The sequence below is a fragment of the Agelaius tricolor genome, unplaced genomic scaffold (assembly GCF_023055355.1).
Source record: "Agelaius tricolor isolate 1412-34295 unplaced genomic scaffold, bAgeTri1.0.p SCAF_8, whole genome shotgun sequence".
Classification (NCBI taxonomy): Eukaryota; Metazoa; Chordata; class Aves; order Passeriformes; family Icteridae; genus Agelaius; species Agelaius tricolor.
The window spans coordinates 7929049-7950067 of NW_027269268.1; the positions used below are offsets into that span (position 1 = coordinate 7929049).

At 42.6% G+C, this 21019-nt stretch overlaps 1 protein-coding gene across 2 annotated transcripts in view; it reads right to left on the minus strand.

The window, feature by feature from the left end:
- The window catches only part of ARHGAP24 (Rho GTPase activating protein 24), a 183641-nt gene that overhangs the window by 72597 nt on the left and 90025 nt on the right, over positions 1-21019 (minus strand). The gene's annotated exons all lie outside the window — the stretch shown is intronic.

A 21019-nucleotide genomic window follows, 5' to 3' on the forward strand; every position in this document is an offset into this window, starting at 1 on the left:
TGGTAAAGCCACAGTGATTCTCCTGCTAGTTGCTCCAGCCGTGAAGTACGCCTGACAAGCCAGGATGTCCAAACCACAGCAAGTTAAGTCTTATTAAAATACATATATTTCAAAGGAAGATTTTAGGATAGAAGTAAATAAAAAGTTGGAGACTTACTGGGAATATCAGAGGAGAGACGCTGGGTTTTGTTTCACTTTTGTATGAAGAAGTTGACTGTTAATGTAAAGTTGTCTCCCACACTTGTTTCCCCTCCTAAGTCTTTGAGCATTCCGTGGATTTTATTTGTTCTGCAGCAGAATTGCAGTATTTTCGCCCTCATGAAAGGGCTGGCAAATTCTTTCTACTCTTTTCTAGTGCTGACCAAACATGCTAGAAGGCATCATATAACATCTATGTAGCAGCAGCAGAGGTAGCCACAAACATAACAGTGTAATGTCCTCATTCCTGCTCCACTCGCCAGCTATTATTTATAGAGAGAAAGAGCATTAACAGAGCACAACGTTCTCACTAATTTAGTCTCACTTCACCATCTGTTACTTCCCATGAGTTGATCCTAATGAGAAACTACTTCAGAACACATTTGAGAACCAGCTGCACCCAGTGAAGTCACCGTAGGAGAGAAATATTCCCCTCCTAATACATCATATTCCAATGTTACAAAGCAGCTCCTTCCCTATCAAAATCCATGGGAACAGTGCTGTTAATATGAACACAGCCCTAAGTCACAGCCTCTTGCAGTCATGTTGAGCAAGTATCACTCTCAACACTGTTTTTCTGAGTAAGTCACAATTCTACCCAGTTGGCAGGGCAATGAGAGAGTTACAGACATCACTCGTCCCCCAGGTCTGAGCAGCCTGCTTTCTGGAGCTGCTTCTCCTCCAGTGAGTTCATGGAATGATCACAGAAACTGGAATCTCCCCAGGAATAACATGTGACCATTACCCCTCACCTTTTCCATGCAACTACTTGTAAAAAGAAGTCTCCATCTTTACAGGCACCCTTTAAATACTGGAACATGGTGATATAAGGCCTCCCTTAAGCATTCTTTTCTCAGGGCTGAACAAACCCGTCTCTCTCAGCCTTTCCTCATATGGCAGCCTTCCCAGTCCTTTGATCATCTTTGTGGCCCTTCTCTGGAACCCCTCCAGCTTGTCTACATATTTTTGTACTGTGGGGACCAAAACTGAACACAGTATTCCAGGTGTGGCCTGACAAGCAATGAGTAGAATTGGATAATGATCCTTTATCTCTGCTGGTGGTGCCCTTGTTGGTGCATCCCGCCATCCCGTTGGATCTCTGCCACAGCAGCACTGTTTGCTCATACTGAGCTTGCTGTCCACCAGGACCCCTTGGGCCCTTTCCACAGAGCTGCCTCCCACCAGGCAGATCATACACAGCCTGTGCTGCACCCCTGGATTGTTTTTAACAAGGTGCAAGACCTTACACTTGGCCTTGTTGAGCTTCATATGGTTCAGGCAGCCCACTCTTCCAGCCTATCCAGGTCTTCCTGCAGGGTGGGTCTCCCTTCTGAAGTGTCCCCTTCCCTACTCAGTTTGGAATCATTAGCAAACCTCACCAGGGTGGACTTGGTCCCATCACACTGATCACTTGTGAGGATATTAAACAGTTTTGGGCCCAATACCCATCCCTTTGGACCCCACGTGTGATGGGTCACCAGCCAGAAAAGGAGCTGTTTACTGGCACCTCCTGGGTGCTTCCTGCCAGCCAGTTCCCCACCCACTGCAAGGACCACTTGCCTAGACCATAATGTGTCTGTTTGTCCAGGAGGAGGCTGGAAATATGGAAGTCCCTGCAGAAATCCAGGTAAACAATGTCCAACCACCTGCCCCACTTGGACTGAGCAGTTCCTTTGCCACAGAAGGTGATCAGCTCTGTCAAGCACGATTTGCCCTTGGTGAATCCATCATGGCTTTTCCCAATCCCCTGCTTCATGTATCTTGCGATAGCTCCTAGGAGGATTCCTGTGGTAACTTTCCCAGGAACTGAAGGGCCTTGTATCACTGATGGACCTGTAATCTCCTGGATCCTCTGTTAAGCCCTTCTTGTATATCCGGCTTCTTGTAGCCTTCTCTGATGTCCCCTGATCTCCAAGATTAGGGAGAGCAGACTCACAATGAAGCCATCCAGCTCTCTCAACACCCTCAAATGGCTATTGTCAAGGCCCATTGATCTGGGGGGTCAAGCTCCTGAAACAATTCACACAGCAACTCTTCTCCCCCAACAGTGGTGGGTTTGTGTTTGCACCAATCTGGATTGCTGGTCCCAAAGCCTAGGATCCAGCAGTGCTGGTGAGATGGACGTGAAGAGAGTATTGAGAACTTTTCAGTGTTGTTGGTGACTAATTCACCTCTCCTGTTTAAAAGCAAGCCAGTGATGCAAGTATTCAACAGTCAGCCACTCTCCAAAGAGTCAGATGTTGGCTGACACCATGCATGGAAAGACGAGTGGAAATACTGGCCCACAGCTGCCAAGATTTAGAGTTCACTACTGAACTCGTAACAAGATTGCGACTGCCAAGGCCCTGCAGACAGCTGAACCACATCACAGCAAGTTGCACCATTTTCCATTTGAATTGCTGAGGTTAAACCTCTCTGTCCTCCTGAGAAAATTCCTTCTGAACATCCACCTAAATCATGTGGTGGTCCCACATAGTGGTGGGAGACACTACAAGATCAGTTTGGTTGGAAGCCAACCTGTAACACTACTGCATATTTTGGTCAAAAGCACATGAGCAAGAACAATGCCCTGGAAAACAGAAGTTGCTTTTTAACTGTTTGAGACAAAATTCCAAGGCTTTGTGCTGTAGGATTCCTTATTACAAATCAGGTTTAGCCCTAATCCTCTCTGTTGCTGTACCTAAGTGAATCAGCTGGGCTTGGGAGTGCACTGAAGAAACCCAAGAAAAAGTTGTGGCACAAGTCTGCAGAGTCCCTGGGTCCACTTGCATTCCCCAGGGCTCAGAGGAGCAGAGTCTGAATGCAAGTTACCACTGCCTAGATAAGTCACTGCTCCCAGTCAAAATTAAGCTAGCAATAGCCTCCTGCCTTCCCTACAGTTCATAAAAAAGGCAAAAAAATCTCCTTCTGTTGCCTTTGTTGCCTCCCAATTCTGTTCTCCGTGGCACCAGGGAATATTTAGAGCAGTATTTTGTAAACAGCACGTGTTCCAGTGGCTGGCGCAGCACTGGCCCAGCACCATGGGGCTGCGTTCCTCACATTTTTGGACACTGGTGGACACCAGGGCTGCCTGGGCAGGGAGCAGCTGTGTGTGTAGGTGGGCAGGGAACAAGGGGAGGGACAGCAAGATGGGAAACACAGCAACTTTGCGGCTTGCAAATGTCATGGTCCTGACTGCAGCTCCCTGAATCCAGACTGTTCAACAAGTTTTCCTTTCGTGCCAGCTGCTGAGGTGAGGGAAGCTGTTTTGCCAGACATTTTACTTTCTTCCCAAGTACCATGAGAAGCAATAAATTAAATTTCTTAACTGACGAAACCAACTGCTTAGGGATTTCTGCTCTGCCTCTAAGGTTTGGGATCTGCCACCCAAAGTATCCACTACACATCCCACTCAAAAATTCTTCCTTATTCCTGGAGAGACAGCAACTTTGCATACTGGTGTAATTTTTAATACTTCATGTGACTTCAGAACAAAATCCTTTCCTTCACAGTGCTTAAATGGGATTTGAGCCTCTATTTCTCTTCATTTTTAGTACTTTATGGCAGGTTTTCAGAGGTGCCAGCTGGGTTACACCCATGCAAAATGGGAGTAACACCCAGAAATGGGAATTAGGGATCACATGCTAACGTAAATTGAGCATATCCCTTGTGTTTTATGACATGTTTAACAATATGACCACAAATATATTAAAGGAGGAAGTATGGAAGAGGACAGCTATGCAGTGTAGGTACTTGCAGAACCCTACAAGGGGAATCTTTGAAGTACCCATAAATCCCCAACTGCTTAGGGAATTCAGTGTGACAAGAACACTTGGGGTTCTTTGTTAAAAGTGCCTAGAATATGTGAGGATGTCCAGATTTTGATCTGCCCTCCACTTTATCAGCAGTCTCTTGCTGTCAATAAAATAATCTCTGCTGAAAGCAAAGCTGTCAGCTTGTCCCTCAGCATTACTAAAGGCAGCATTACAGCAATAGGCATTACTAGACAGCCCTAGGAGAAGCTGAACTGTCCTTTCAGTTGTTCTGCTAGATAAAATTGCTGTACACGTTTCATAGACAGGTGAAAAGTCAGTCACACACACAACCGTAACAGCAAAGAGGATGTTACAATCACAGAAATTATTTCCTCTGTGATACAGATGCAGCATCTGGTTTTGCATATTTCAGCACAAGAATAAATCTTACAGAGTGCTTTCCTCCATTTCCTTCCATCTTCACTGCAGTCCAAATACAGTTCATCTGATATGTAAGAAATTATACTTTCTCCATATGTTTGTGTATTTGGGCTTGGAATTGGTTATATTCGTGCAGCCCTCCGGGATGCCCAAATAACCCTGAATATCATGCTGACATCTTCTCATGGAGGCTTCTGTCAGCTGTACCATGCAAAGGGCTCTCAGCTGCACACTATTTAACTTGCCCAATTACATTTTAGGCTGCTGTTCTGCATTGCAGCTTAGAGAAACCCTTTCCAAGAGCTAGGTCACAAGAAAAAATTACCAGAATATGCTGTTTTTCAAAGAACCTATTCCTAAGGGGAATGGGAGATAGGAGAAACATTATAGCAGGTCTGGAAGAAAACATCAGAAAAAAAAATTACCGTGAAATTATAATCCATAAGGACAACATATTTGTTATCTTCCCCTTAAATCTGGTTGTTACATTTGGAATGAACAGGTTCATAAACACAGATGCATCCACAAATTGCCCTTCAGATATTAACTCCCTTTCAGTTTTGATGCTGGAAAAGTATGGTGTTTGTGTGAGGCATCTGTCTACTAGACATAAGCAAACACCAGCTGTTATTTCCTTGGTTTATGAAAAGAAGGAGTAAATAAAAATTTATTAATTAAACATGGAATTCAGAAAGCTCAGATGTGGATTCAAGACTTATTACACAATCGTGTCAACTTTCAGTCAAGGAGAGCACATGGGACCTGTGTCTCCCTCTGTATCACAGTGAAATGTGGTGACAGCAACATCTTGGTTTCAAATCCAGAGAGGAAGTCAAAAAATAAGCAGAGGTTCTGAAGGTGAACGTGGTTTTGAGGTTTCACCATGGAAAACAACCCTCCATGTGAGCCAGAAAAGCACATTATTTGCTCTTACATGGCAAACAAAACTTCTCAACCTCTTAGCCTTTGAGAACCAGACAGCACATCCTCTGGGTTTGCTTCCCAGCAATTTTTCCAACAGCTCAGTGACACATGCACCAGGGAGGTACAGTTCATCTGCAGCATCAGTTATGAATCCAGCTCTTTAAAGCTGCTCCCTCCTGGGTCATCAGTTCAAACACAGCCCTGGTCTGAGATGATTGAAACTTGCCATAGCCTGACACCTGTAAATCAGCTCCAATGAAATGAGACTGGCTTCGCTCCCATGGCTGCTGGAGAAGCGTGCCAATAAAAATGACTGTAATCAGCAGCACCTCTGATATCAAGCTCAGTAGAAGAGGCTTTGTCTTTATAGATCATCTGTGGGACCTTCAAAGATCCTACAAAAAACCTGACTTACAGCTATAATTTATAAAATATTAATAATACACAAATCACACATGTGGACTCCAGAAGTTTTCCTTGGTTACAGCATCAATTCCATGAAAGACCTGTCTTAACATGTGTAATGTGGGCTCTGTCAGGGGATCACTGTTCCTTTCCATAAGTTTATGTTTATTCCAAAGGTCCTGGGAGAGGATAGCAAGGACAGGGCAAGAATTAGCTGTGCACCACCATTTCACAACTCACACACACAGAGGCACGTCAGCTATAACTTGGCAGCTAGGATCAGTAAATTATTCCAAAAACACAGACTCGACAGCAAGCTGGAAGGTAAAGGTAAGTTTCTGTGCTTTGCATTGCTTTAACTCTGAGAAAGGGTCAAGGGAAAACACAGGAAGAAGGCTGAAATCTTGCTCCTGTCCACAGAGGCTTTTGTGCAGTTCATAAGCTGAGACAAAAGAAGAGTAGTGAAAACTCATTTTCCATATCCCACATAGGTAAGTCCTAAAATAATAAATGTCTACTAGGTATAACTGTTGTCTCCCAGGGACCAAGACAAGAGAATAGTTTTTCTTATGGCTAATGATAAAATATATTTGGGAAGGCAGTTACATAAACAGATTATTCCTCTAGGCTGCCCTAAGCAAGTATGTATCTCTATCCCTTTTCACAAACAGCAAAATGAATGTATCACAGAATCATAGAACGGTTTGGAAGGGACCTTAAAGACCATCTAGTTCCAATTGCCCTGCCAGGGGCAGAGACACCTTTCACAAGGCCAGGTAGCTCAGAGTGGTATCCCTCCCCTGGACTTGCTCCTGTGCTGGGGACCAAAGAGCTGAATATGTAATGGGGCAACAGTGAAATATCTAAAACAGACCTGAGAGAGGCAACTCCAGGAACAGAAATGTAATGTATTTGTTCCCTGTTTTTGCCACTACCCACTCCATCACTAACAAGGCTAAAAATAAATAACAGATTTGCTTTGCCCAGGGTAGGGGTGTCCTCAGCAGATGCTCCCTTTTCTGAAGTGAGAGCAGGGTATAGCCATGAGCTTATTTCCAATTTGGCTTGCTCAGCTGCAGTATGGAGTGGGCATTCCTGAGGAATCCTGGAATCTACCACTCCACACAGCCTCCTACCTGAGCAGCCCATTTTTGCTGGCTGTTGGAGCTGAGCTGTCACACTCACTGCACAACTTTTGGCAGCTAATAAAAAACCCTTAATTTCTTGGTCAGTCCAGGCTAGAGAAGAAATAAGTCATGAGTATCTTCCAAAGGGCAGAATCAAAACGTGCTGAGAGCAGAGCCCTGTCAGAAAACATCCAGGCTTGCTGCCAGCACTTCATGAAGGATCTATATTACACCCAAACAGAGGCCTGGGGATAGATTCACTGCTCCAGTGATATTTATGAGCTTTTTACTTTGACAGAGCTCATTAGAGCATTCCCCCATGCCGTGCTCCCCTGACCTGTGCAGCAGGTTCACTGCAATCCTGATGTCTGTGGAACACAAGATGCAGTTTTGCCTCGTCCTCTGGGAAACAGGAATGTGATTTCTTAGACAGTAATCACTACCCTTATACCAACCCAATATAGTTCCATGGTCTTACACTGTTTAGATGACCTTTTCCTATTCTTCCTACAATTGCACACTTTTCAAAGGAGATGAAACACATTTGGTTTTCCCTTTACAAACACATCATCCTTAGGGAGCACTAAGAAATGCTTAGGATGTAGCATGCATCTGTATCAATTAGAAGCATGTTAGGAACTCTGAGGAACTAAGCCAAATCTACCCCAGCTCTGTAAAGCAGGACATTCTCCCCAAGTGAAACACATGCACACGGAAAATCCACAAGCCTTGGTTCAGGTGTTCTATATGCATCTATACACTACCACACCAGTAACATTTGGAAGCAGCCAGTACTATTTACTGAAGGATAAATAATTAAAATGTTTCCAACCAGTACAGTTGTACAGCGGCAACCTTCAGACACAGTGTGACACACAGGATATGTGATGTCCTGCAAAAATCCTTTAAATAACTTCAAGTGGAGTTAGAGGACTTCAAAAGCATACAGGAATTTCTCATTAATACTGCAAATACAGCATGTTCCAAACTGCAGATGTGCATTCACTATCCCATATTTTGTGTATCCTTCTCCGTGTTCCTTGGCTTTATACCTACATCTGGTAGCAGGACTCCTTTGTTTGATGCCCGTATTGATTTCTCTTTAAAGCCTATCCAGACAAAATGTGTACACAGGCATGGTATTACAGCCAGACTAACAGCACTTACAAATGTCCTTCCCCATACTAAATGAGCTCCAATCTGACATCATCAGGATTTGCAAACACACCTGTCTTAGCTGACATGCTTCCTTCAAATAGTGATTACACAAAAATGGGGATGAAAAACAGTGCAAGTCATGGGCATTTGTCAGGAAGCTTGTTGTCTCTTAGATAAAAGGTGGCTTAACTGGTCAAAGATAACCCTACATCTTGTACTCCAAAGAAACCAGATAAACAAAAACCAAAGTGCAAGTTGTAAAGTTTTTCAAGTGTCATTATCATGGAAGAGGGAGAATCTGAAGCTGTTTCCCTGCACTCTACCCAGACCACTAGATTTTATCCATAGCCTCCCATGCAGTTGTTCAGACATTAAAACCTCTTCAAGTCCTGACAAATCCTTTCCTTTAGGTTCCTGAAACATTGGAGACAGCATCCTGCAGCTAAAAAGGCAGAAAAGCAGATTTAGCAGCAGTACTTTTAGCATTGGCTCATATGTTGCAGCAGAAAGATTATCTCACTCAGAGATGAGAGTATTGGCAGACAGGTAAGTATTTACCTGAACTCCAAGTTCATCTGTTCTCCAGATACTCAGTTTTGTATAAAGGGAAGCCCAGTTGAAGTAACACACCAGCCACACTCCACCTGCTACTTCAGCAGAAACCAGCTGCTGCATGAAAAACTTGGATGAGCACGTTTCAAAAGCTTAAAGAAAATTGATTCTGGATTAAAATTATCAACTGATTTCCCTCTTGGCCTTCCTGGGAATTGAACCTGTCTACACAATTAAGCTGTATAAAGATTTTCTCTGAAGCTGTAAAAGCCTTTTATTTATAACAGCATCTCATCATAATAAACACCCTGCTCCAATCTATTACAAGTTGAAGGGATGACAAATACTACAGTGTAAGCTGAATACACTCAGCACATTAGGCATCTAAAGCACTGCAAAATTTTACTTATCAATTTCCACCTTAATTAAGAGCAATCTTCTCTTGAACTGACTACTTTGTACGAACTCAGCGACACTCTGCCAGCAGGGGATGAATCTATGAACAGTGTGGGGGTTTTAAGGCACATCTTAAAAGTTTCTTAATCTGTAACCCATCCTGACTATCTATTGACTGAAATTTAGTTATGGTAAGTAAGTAATTTTATGCTCCTATTATCTGAAATCTACAGTAGCAGCTGTGGCCAGGACTAAGTAGCAATGTGTTAGTAAAACCAGACCTAACTGCAAAACCAAAACTGTAAAACAAAAGTTATGCAGCTCAGAAGTGAGATGCTGCAATGTACCTCTTGTTACACTTACTTAGAGCTTGACACCTTGCCTTAGGAACCCCAGAGCTCCAGGGTCAGTGTATCTTCCCAAAAATAACTGGGGCAGTGCTGAAATATACCCTAAATCTAAGAAGCTGCAGAGAGAATTGCAAATATAACCCACCCAGATGGCACAACGCTATCAAAGTTTAACATGTCAATCTGCTCATTTAATTAAAGCCCTTTCATTTCCATGGTTAATGGCAGGTCTGTACAGCAGAAATGGCACCAGAACAGATGTTAGCAAATTTGTCAAAGCTGCAGGATGATTGCTCTGGCTTTAGTGTCTTTTGGAGGACTACTCTATTTACATTCCTACTGATCTCTCATGTCAAATCTGGTAAATATTACCTCTCCTTTGGCTGCTCTACAGGCAGGCATAAGCCAAGTTTCTTGGTTAAAGTCATCTGCTTTGGGAAAATATCATATAATTACAGGCCTTTTTAAGATTTCAAGGGAAAAACCTTTAAATGATGGAAAGCATGCCTTAATTTGAAATAGGCCTTCCTCTGTATTTTCTTCTGTCCTATCTGTTCAGGATTCCCTTGAGAAACCACAGCTGTGAGTTAAGACAGGAAAAATGTACTTGGAGAATGGCTTGACCGCTCAAGGAAGTCCTGTACAAGGGAAGTCCTGTATCATAATCCACATTTTGGTGGCATCAAGAGTGTCCAGGGCAAAGTTAAACCTGCAGGTGCACAGAAGAGTCTCACCGTGCATGCTGGCATCCAACTAGAGGCACAGCCCATGGGGGATCCACCTGCCCTGTGCAGAGCACATCTGGACAAGGGAGGCCAGAGGAGCCAGCAAGCCTTTGCCCCAGGCACTGAACCACGGTAATGAAACTTTGAAATGCTTGCATTACAAAAAGCAATCCAGTTACCACTGAAGGCAAAGTAATTGCCTGCAATGTCAAAGGGAGGGCACAGCTGTTTAAAGCAAATGTGACCCCAGATTCTGCTTATAGGGCAGGTCATCTGAATTATGTAAGAAAATAGCACATTTTGATGGGGTAATAGTTTCTTTTCCAGTTAGGGAAGTTACACTTCCAAAGGCTATAATATGCAATGTATCAGAGTGAACAGTTTGATCTCAAAATACTGCTCAAAGAGCCAGAGGCACACAGGAATGCTGCAGGGTCAGCCACACAATGGAGAAGGGCAAAGGGCTTTCAAAAGAAACAGCAAGCACTGTCAACAGAGGCAGCATGCAGGAGTACAGTCCTCTCTTACCAGAGATCTGCCTCGCTGAACAAAAACCAGTCCAGGCTGAGCAAGCAAGTTTTCCCATTTTTTTGTGATTCTAAGCAAATGCCCTTTGAATCAAAGATGCTCCAAGATAATGAGAGCAACTACAGTTTATGAAAGCAACATTAACAGAGATATTCCCTGTCTTCCACAGGAATTGCTCACAGAGCTTTTCAAGCTCAGTTACCATCACTTCAGTTTATCAATATGCAAATTAGAGCAATTAGTCAGTAAGTGGCTCACTTTATTAAGTGCATATTAAAAGATAATGAGAGGTTGAAAAACAACCTGGGTCCATGCTAAGGTGATTCATAAGCTGTAAATATGAAGTTATGCTTTATAGCACAAGGGAAGGTGCAAAAGGAAGGATCAAAAGGAAAAGGAACTTCAGCACCTTTCAAGGATCAAAACCTGAAAAGGAACTTCGGCACCTTTCAACATTACTGATCCTGCAAAACTCATCTATGAAATTACTGTACAACTTTTTTTTTTTTTTCCTTTTACACCCTCCTGGGACCATACATAGCTGGAAACCAGCAAATGCCAAATAATTTGACATTATTTCAGCATGACTTACACATAACTACAAAGTGAGCAGCCTCCTTTTGAAGGTTCTCTCAGACTTAGGTTTTAAGACCCTGCTTGCCATCAGAGCTGCCTTGGCTTGGCCCTACCTTCCCTTTCCTTCAGCAGGAAGAGTTTGCCATGCCTACAGCACCAGGAGAGAGGATATCACCTAGTAGTTCATACAAGGAAGCACACAGTGGATGTGCTCAGGAGCTAGAAGGGATTTCTTTTCAGCTCAGCAAAGTGTTTCATCATGAGGGAGCCTGGAGATGAGCTGTGTACAGGCAGGTGGATTAAAATGCAGAAAAGCAGGACTACAAGGCTGGTCCAGCCCTGCTCTGCCACCCCAAGGGAGCAATTCAGTGCTGGGGATCCACAAATCACATCCTACTCTGCCATCATGGATCCTTCAGCTGTGCCCCATAAGCAGAGTATTTTTTTTTTTTCTGCTCAAAGGTAATGTCCTAAGGGCCAACATAAAGGGAATGAACATGAAGGAGGTTCCCCACTGAATTAGGGACTGGCTGTTTGTGCATAATTTCACCAGGACTTACTCCTTCTTTATTAAGCACTTATTCTTAGCTATTTTACAACAAAATCCCACTGTGCTCTGCTCTTAGAGAAGATGAAGTACCTCTCTGCAGGAGAAAAGGAGGTAATGCTAAAATGTCCACATCTCTCTAAGAAAGTGGGTAAATTATTCCTTCAAGTTTACTGAATGCATCTGTGCACTTCTGCCTCAGAAAACTAACACCCTGTGCAATCACTTATTTTCTACTTGCTTCTTAGCATAAATGGGTATAAATGTTTCATGAACCATAAATGTTTCAAGAAAAAGATAAATGGTGAGCAATTACAAATGTAATCTTCCCCTATTTTAATGTGGCATCTATTTGCACTTAGGGCAGATGGATCACCTGAAACTATTCATTTGTATAGTGGCATGGTGAGTACCATGGGTACTGGGTAATAAGAACCCAGCTTTGCTCCCTGTTGTTTCAAAAATATTCTTTAGTTATTATTTGTTTGCTAATTTAATAATAAAGATAATTCTAAGTAGATGTGCACCGTGTTGTCTCAGCTTTGATCTAGGGGCAACCATCTGAATCCAAGTCTGTTAACAGAGAAATTACCCTTGCAGGGAAATAGCTGAGCAGCAATTTTTTTGATAATGTATAATAACTGGGGATCATCAAGGAAGATGTGAGTGTAGGGAAGCACATGCTACAGCATATGCAGCTCTCCCCAAATGTAGCTGTAAATAAAATGAACTGGAATTATTATTGTGTTGTTTTGATCTTGTATGGAATATGCAAATGCCCTGTGGAAGGTTTCTAACATAGAACTATTGCTATAAAAGCCACTTGTACCCTCCCTCAAAACTCTCCTGGGCTAGCCCCATAGTTACCAAGAATCTCATCTCTCACCTGCTTTATGCTGGACAAGGGAAGGAAATGTAATACATTCAAAGGCTTGGTGTTCCATTTGTTTGTGGTTTTACTATTTCAGTGGGTGTTAACTAATTTATATCACCAAGAGCCTTTTTTTCTTAATTGGAAACTCATTCAAACACTTTCTTTAACTCTGGGAAAAAGATTTCCAATAAGGGTTTTAGAAAGCTCAAGTTGACCTCATTTACTTTAAGGGAGGTAAAAAAAAAAGAAGAGTAGTCAATACAGGACAGAGTAATCTCTCAGGGACATCTAGTTTTACTTCTCAGAATGAACAAGCACATCCCCACACCACTGAAAGAAGTCAGGCCACTTTTCCTACTTTTCCTTTCTCTGGTACATATGCTCTGGAGGAGCAAGACATCTGCTGAACTTTGGGGTTTAGAGACTGCTCAGCTGTACAGTGATCTGATTATGCAGTCAACTCCTTTGGGAGCCAGCAGGCTACTGAATTTTCAGTGTGTGTATATATATATATGTGTGTATATATATATATGTGTGTGTGTGCATGTGTGTGCTGCAATGTGAACGTGCAGAGACAATCTCAATTGCCAGCTACTGCATTATTAAAATAGCCCCCAGCAAAGCTACTATTTCTATTAAAAATAATGTCTGGTATGATTAAAAAAAACCCACTGCTGTTCACAATTTCTACTGTCACTTAAACTTGCTTTTCCTCCAATTTAGCCATTGAAGCTTGCTTGGGGCAGCCTGCTCCCTTACAGCATGCTGTCAGCACACTTGGGTTCTACCTGCTGGTAACAAGAAATCCGTGCCTGTGGGACTTTTGAAAGGCCTATAGAGATATTATTTTGTTCATGCAAAGTTTTGAATGTGTTGTTCTGCTGCAATCAAAGTAACAAAACAGCAACTGGGTTTAATATGACACTGCCCTTCCAATCTAAGCAATAAGGCCTTCAGGGGAAAAAAAAATATTGCTCCCAGATGGGAGTGCAAAGTTCTACCAAAACAAAAAAAAAGTAAACTTGCAATGGGAGTGAGAACATGGAAAACAGTTAAGGAAGTGATGTCAAATCACTCAGGATTTGATGTAAGATTCATTACTTTCACAGATGCGATTTTTGATAGCTTGAATTCCAAGATTCAGCAATTTTAGTGGAAAGAATTTGTAACAAGTCATGGGAACTGCTGGATTTGCAGCAATTAAACACAGGCATGGGAAAAGATGTTATGCTGTGCACTATCAGGGAGTTAAAGGTATGACACTAATATTAGGCTTCAAATTAAAATCTTTTGTGAAGCCTTCAGCAAGTGGAAGATATATGAGCAAAAAAAGTCACCTCCTTCCCTCTTTGGAGAGGTGTATGTCCCTAAAAACAATACTTGTGTCAACTGCCCATCAATAATTATTTCTTTTTAATTCAAATCAGCCTAAGTTTCTGATTTTCCCCAGGATATTTATGCTACAGGAAGCTTACAACATCTCTTGAGATCTGAGCATTTGCTGTTAATGGTTTAAATTAAACGCAGTGGCAGCTACTGATCACTCAAAACTATTGTCACTACAGCTTAACTGCAACTCACAATATTTCTTACAGCAGTACAAAATACTGTTCTTTCTTCTGAGGCAAATTTAACCCTATCTTTTCATTTTTATTATTCAATTAAGTGATGAGATACAACAGTTGGACTTTACCTGCTGACTGAAAGTACAGCAAAACATAAGGTGCATTCTGGCATCCTAAAATGCCTGTGCTAACTTCCAAACTACTGCCCAAGGACGACAGTAGCAGCAGGGAGCAGAGGATGGCACAGCTTCTGGAATCAGCTGGAGAAAAAGAGTATTGTTATGCTAAGCTCTCAGAAGAGTGTATCCTGGTGGGCCAAAGAAAAACAAAGAAAACAAAGAAAAACAAAGAAAAACAGTGATCAGCCACAGTCTCCCAAGAAAGGGAAGGAACAATAGGAGAGAGCCCTAGTTTTCACATGCATATGCAATAACCCCTTGTGATCTACAAATGTCTGATTAGCTGAAATGACAAGCTGTGAGCCCTCCAGCTGGTATTTGTGACTGAAGTTTAATGAACCAGTGCTGAACCAAAAAACAAGAACCAGGGAAACAACAAAAACATAATATAAAAAATGTAGAAAGAAAAATCAAATTAAGCATAGTTGCAATTTCCAAATGACTAGGTCATGATGAGTAGGAAATGAGATTAATATGTGGTTGTGCAAAGGTTAAGGGACTTCTCTTCCCACACTTGAAGGGGGAAAAAAGCAACTGAAAAGATTTTTCCAGGTCAGGGTTTGTTTAGAGTTAGTAGGATTAAAGGTTGACGGTTTATGGGAAAAAATGTGCCTCCAAGTGGAAAACTTTGCCCTTTTTTGGGCCACTTTAGTATGGCCTGCCATGGCTGCATCTATGACAACTGCAGAGCTGAAGCAATTCTAGGAACTGACAGGCCAGAGGGGAGAGCCTAGCACTGTCCCTGCTCTGCATCTTCATTAACTTGGGAAAAATACTACATTTATTGCATGCACTACAAGAGGCACTCAGGTTTTTGGTGACTGACTTTTCAATCTCGTGTTCTGTAATGCCATCACAAACAGATTCATGCACTTTGCAACTCCTCCCTGCCCCACCCCAATTTCCCTGTACACGAGTCAGGTGTGTCAAGGGTGGTCAGCCAGCTGCTGAGAAGGGGAAAAAAAAAAGCACTGATGTGGAAACAAAGATCATCTTTTCCTGAGAGGGAACTTAGCACAGCAACTCCATAACTGTAATTATTAACAACTCAACCTCCTCGACATGTGCAAGGCATTACCCCTCTTCAAAACTCCCTTTTACATTAATATCTTAATTAAAATGAGATTTTATAGATGCATATACAGAGGCAGCATTATAAAGCACAAACTCTTTCCATCCCAGAGAACTGTATTTTTGGTTTTGTTGTTTTTACTTACAAAAGGACAGGAGGACAGGAGGCCAACCCTACACAGAGATTGTTCAGCAGCATCTGCACCTTGAAATTCAACCATCCCAAGCAGACAACACTTGGGAACCTCTGTGACCTCAAATGAAATTTCCGAGTACCATGGCCAAAATAACAAATGCTACAGATCACAAGGGAAATACTCCTCAACGTACTGAGCACTGAATACTCTGTCCCCAAGGATTCCTAGTCTTAAAAAGCCTGTGCTGTCCTGCTGGGAACTCATGTCACATTCACAAGGCACTGCTGGTAACACTGAGCTGTCACATCTGATCTGGTCAGTATGACAAAAATATCCCCTCTTCTCTTCCCAAAATGCAGCAAAGAGGAGGAGCTCCAGTCCAAACTGCACACCCTCCTTTCCCCTGACCTCTGTGGCAGACATGCATGCACACAGCTATGGCATTTCCCAGAGGGAGTGAAGGGCAGTGCTGGCTGTGGCATTCCCAGACAGCTCAGAGACATTCATCACATCATTACCCAGAAACTGGTTTCCTTCTCAGCCCAGGGCTGACTCACGCTTTTCAGCTTAGGCTGTATAAGCTACACAAGTGTGTGGCATTCTCCTGCAAGGAGCCCTCTGCAAGCCTGCAAACACATTCAAGTTTGTCAGGAAGAGGCTGCAGGCCTCTGGGCATCTGTGATTCTCCAAAAGCCGTTTAATGACTGGGTATCAGCCAATCCTGGTCATGAACACACAGCTGAACCTTGGTGACTCACTTCTGACAAAGTCTGGTCCTTGTGTGATATTCTACATAGCACAGATTTACCTGCAGTTCCCAGCACTCAAATAACCAAAGGCAGATGTGCACTGTCTGAAGTTCCACTGATAATACAATTTGCTCTTTTAAAGTTTCATTTTATTATCTCTACATTTTCACAGGGAAGAAGGAAAAGCATGAATCCTTGCAGCACTGGCAACAAGCTCTTTGTGTGCAGAGTTATTTTTGCATCTAAGTAAAACATGAAAGGGTTTCCTCAAAAATAAACCCCAAACCCACTGTTAATTCCTCCCAACAGGTGGATGAATACTGTGAAAATGACTTGGCTGATGTCCAACAGCAGCTCATGGAAAAGATTATTCAATTAGTTTTCATGTTAAACCACAGCATGGTGGTTAGACAGAATGCATTTTATAGAGGGCAATTCCATACTTCTTCCAGAACTAGCCAAGGAAAAATTCCTAGATACTACACAAAGCAAGGTATTTTGCTGTGCATGGGGAGCCTCCAAAAAAGGCTGAGTTTGTCCTGTGCAAGAAGTAGAGAATTATTAATTGGTGCGATAAATATGTGCTGATCACCAGTATCAGCATTTGGAACCATGTGTCTTGCACACTAGAAGAATTATTAAGTAGTGTCCAAACCAGACTAGTTTTTTAATCACACATTTCACCTCAAGAGAAAATGCAGCATGCAAATTGCAAGGGGGACTCAACAACAGTAGGACAGACCAAGAACCGAGAGAGGAGCAGGAAGGCCTGAGCAAAAGGCAGGCAGTAGGACAAAGGAGAAGCAGCATCATTATGACATCCACAGTCATCCTAACATAATAAAGCTACATGGTACATTTACTGTGCTTGCTCAGTGTACCCCCAAAAAACTGCCTCTACCCTACAATCATTAGGAAACTCAGCAGAGACTCTGCACTAGTGAGGATTTCTATTTACTTGCTCCTGACTGGAAAACTGCTCTACTGTACAGCAGGAAGCTGCTGTGCCTTCAAGGAATCCCTTCCATTTGCTGACAGGGTGAAGCATCCAGCCCTGAATTACCCTGCTGAGTCCATAAAGCTCCAGGGGTCTCTAAGAACTGTGGCCCTGGCACTGAGGAGCACTGAGTGCTGTGCCTGGACACCCCTGATTTGTCCAGGCATCACACAGATCCCTGTGCAGCTCCATTTGTGCAGCCCAGCAGAGGCCAGGCCTCGTGCTGACTGAGCTGCAGACTGAATTCCTCAGCTCCCAGACTATGCTGTTTGTTTTTCATCAGAAGCAACAGCCTAAAGCAATGGAAACTGTGGGAATTAGCTGCACTGCGTGAAAACACCATTTACAGTACTTCAGTGTTCAGGCCCCTCAGACAATATAAATTCCTCCCATATGGATGCCTGTTGCTGGCTAGCCCCAGCTGGGGCAGGGCACAAATCCAGAAAAATCCCAGGAAGCACTGAAGCCACGTGAGCAGGCTGTCCCCCTGAATGCAGATGGGAATTAGCTCCCTTCCGAAGAAAGGGTAAGTCAGAGCAGAAAGGAGGAAGGAGCTGGTGTGATGCTGTGGGATTCAAGCTGTTTTGGTGGGATCACAATAAACATCAAGCAATTATATTGGTACAAAAAAATAGTGTGCATCTCCTTTGCCTTATCCCTGTGCAGCAAAATTTTTGGTTTACTACCCATGGTATCAAAAATCTGCTCTAAAAGCACTCAACACTACTCAAATGCTCACCTAGGAACAGGGTGGGGAAGCTTATTTCTGTATCTCTTCCCTTCTTCCTCTGTACCCTCCCCTCTAGCATATGTCCCTTTCATCTCCTCAGAGCTGAAAAGAGGCAGCTCCCTCAGCTTCTCCTCTCCTGTCACTGCTCCAGCATCTCCCTGACACTTGAGCACATCAGGATCTTCCTTGTACTGGAGAGCCCACACTGAAGCAGGCACCCTTCCCTCACCTGCTGATAGCACAGCTGGCCTCCCTGGCCCCAGAATGCCCAGCTGATTCCTGCTGGGCTGCTTGCCCACCCTGTCCACCAGGCCAGCATTCCTTGACAGAAATCTGGGCATAAGGCTCTCTACTAGAAGAAGAATTCCAGATATAAATCTGGAGTTTGTGTAAAATCCCTAACTCTCAGAGCATCCTGAAAAAGAGGTATTCTGTATAATGTTTCCTTTTGTTAGCTTCCTGTGGTCAGGATGCCAGTAGGATGTGGTCTGGGAAAGGGGAGATGGATTTGTTCATGCAGACAACAGCTGCCAAGCCAAGTGAGAAGTGCAGAGCCCCACAGAAACTCCAGCAGAACAAATAATGCCCGTGCAGAGTCCAAGCTGTGCTCACCCAGACAGCACCAGCCAGGCTGCTTATGCATTCCCATTAGGAAGCACAAGTCTCTAGGAGATTTTTTGGGTTGTAATATTGAATAAATATTTTTAAAGCAACAATGACTAGTTGAAATCCCTTAGCACGGGAGGAAAGGCAGGAATTTCCATCTAAATGTTGGTGTACAGTTCATGTCAGCAGCCTGGGTAGGCAACAGCCTTCAGTGGTATTAATCCAATTTCAAAAAGCAATGAGAACTCTCAGTGCACTGCCCACAGAGAATTAATGCAGAAGAATTCAAGAGACCATCTGACCTTAAAAAATGTAGTGACACACTAAATTACCCACATTTCTGCTACTTTTTGCTGTATAATGCCATACTATTTCTGATTCCTAAAACTACTATAGATTTTTAGAATTTATTTCTATCTAGCAGTGCTCCAGGTTTTCTTCCTGCTACTCCAGGATGCAGCAGAAGTGCACACTGATCTTGTGACCTTTTCACAGAACCATTTCATTAAATTGCATCTCTTCATGTCTGCCTTGCACCAGGTGGCATAACAAGAACACTGTAGGCTCAGAATAATTAAGTTTTCCAAATTAATGCCAGTGGATGTCAGCACATCTTCCAGGCCTTTTCAACATCATTCACAAACAGTTTCAATAGAGGGAAGAGAATCAAGTCTCAGACAACTGGCATCTTCCAGGGTTAGGCAATCCAGGTTGCTAAAATATTTGGCCATACTAAACAGAAAATAAAAGAGTGGGAAAAAAATGTGGGGAAAAAAAATTAATGGCAAATAACAATTGAAAGTGGTCTGTAACTTGAAAAAACAAACTATGTCCCCTTTCAACTTCTATCTCAAACACAGGCATCAAGATGTGTAAATCAGTATTTTCTCATCCAAACTTTCAGAAACAACAGATAAGGCACTATTTTTCTTAATGGCTCATCCAGGAAATGCAGACCAGCAGAATTTCTTTGGTTACAGTGGGCAAAGTAACAGAAGACAAATAAAACAACAGTTTCAAATCCTTTCCTTCTCCAGTGAGAGCAGTAGCAGAAAAAGGGTAACAGGCATTATGAAAATATTTTTGTAAAATCTCCATCAGTCTTCCAGAGAAATTCAGCACTTCATTTTTTGTGGCCTTGACTTGACTTTATAAAATGTACAGTAGCAAAATACATCATTTTTACTCACAATTTCAGCATTTTTACTAAAAACAGTATTAGAAGAACTCCATCAATGAGGGATTCAGAAATGCAGCGGACTGGGCTGATTAGTTACAGTAAGGAGCAAATTGTGATATTTTAATCATCTTTTGGATTCCAGTGTGTGCATATTTTGTTGTCTTTAGAAATGTGTATGAACTACTTCTGTCCTCCCACACCACAGGAAACATGAGCTGTGAACACAAATCAGAAGACACAACACTATCAGCACAGATGGACAGTTTTATCTCTGCCTCTCTTAAATTCAAGTTATTAACTGCCAATCTCTTCAGACATGAAATGCACAGCTTATGCTCTGGAGACATTTTAATAGCCTAAAGGAGAAACTATTTCTCTAAACAGGAACTAAGGGGAGCCTGTGTTACCATTTATTTCCCAACCTTCCTGGCTTCACTGTTTTCTTAAACAGAATAAGTTCAACTAATTGAAATAGCAGACCCAAAGCAGTATTATCTTCCCGTTACAGAGAATTTTAACTGGTACTGTTTCAGTCACTGATGCTTCAAGAATAGAAGAAAAATTGTATTTTCAATACGCTTATTACATTTTTGGAAGTGGAAAGTAAACCATTCCATGTTGGCAGTTTTATAGATAATTCAGTCTCCCACCTTGGCTTGCTCTGTGTTGATTCTTAGTTCTCCAGCAAGCTACATTACTTCCCAAGTTTTAGGTCCTGGGCTTCCAATTACAAGAGTGGGCTTTTCCTGGCTTTTGCAATTTCCTTGCTTCTTCTGGGAAGAAGTGCCCATTCCATGCTGACCCTCCTCTAACAGACTTTTCCATCAGATTTATTAACCCTGTTCTAATTGTCTTTCGGTCTCCATTTGGTGCCTGCAGTATCCTATGTCTGTCTGCTCAGGGGTTTCTGGCCTTAACAGCATGCAGGCTTCCCATGTAGGAAAGACTTAGGCCAACACCACATCTATGCATCCCTAACACAGATCCATAAAAACTTAAGCATAAAGATCACAATCCTGAAGCATTCCCAAGAACATACCTTGCCCTGGGACATGCTGTCAGAAGGATGATTTCAGCCTCCTGTCCTGTATGCAGTCCATCAGTAGCTAAGATGTCAGTAGTCAGAAATAGCACCCAGAGTACAAATAGTTGCACCCAGAGCCTGAACCTTCTTGCCCTCTGCAGAAACCTGCTACATTTCATAATCCCAGCCTTAAAATTACCTGTGCTCACAGTTTTGAGCCCAGTGTGGAGCCTCTTCAAGCCGCTG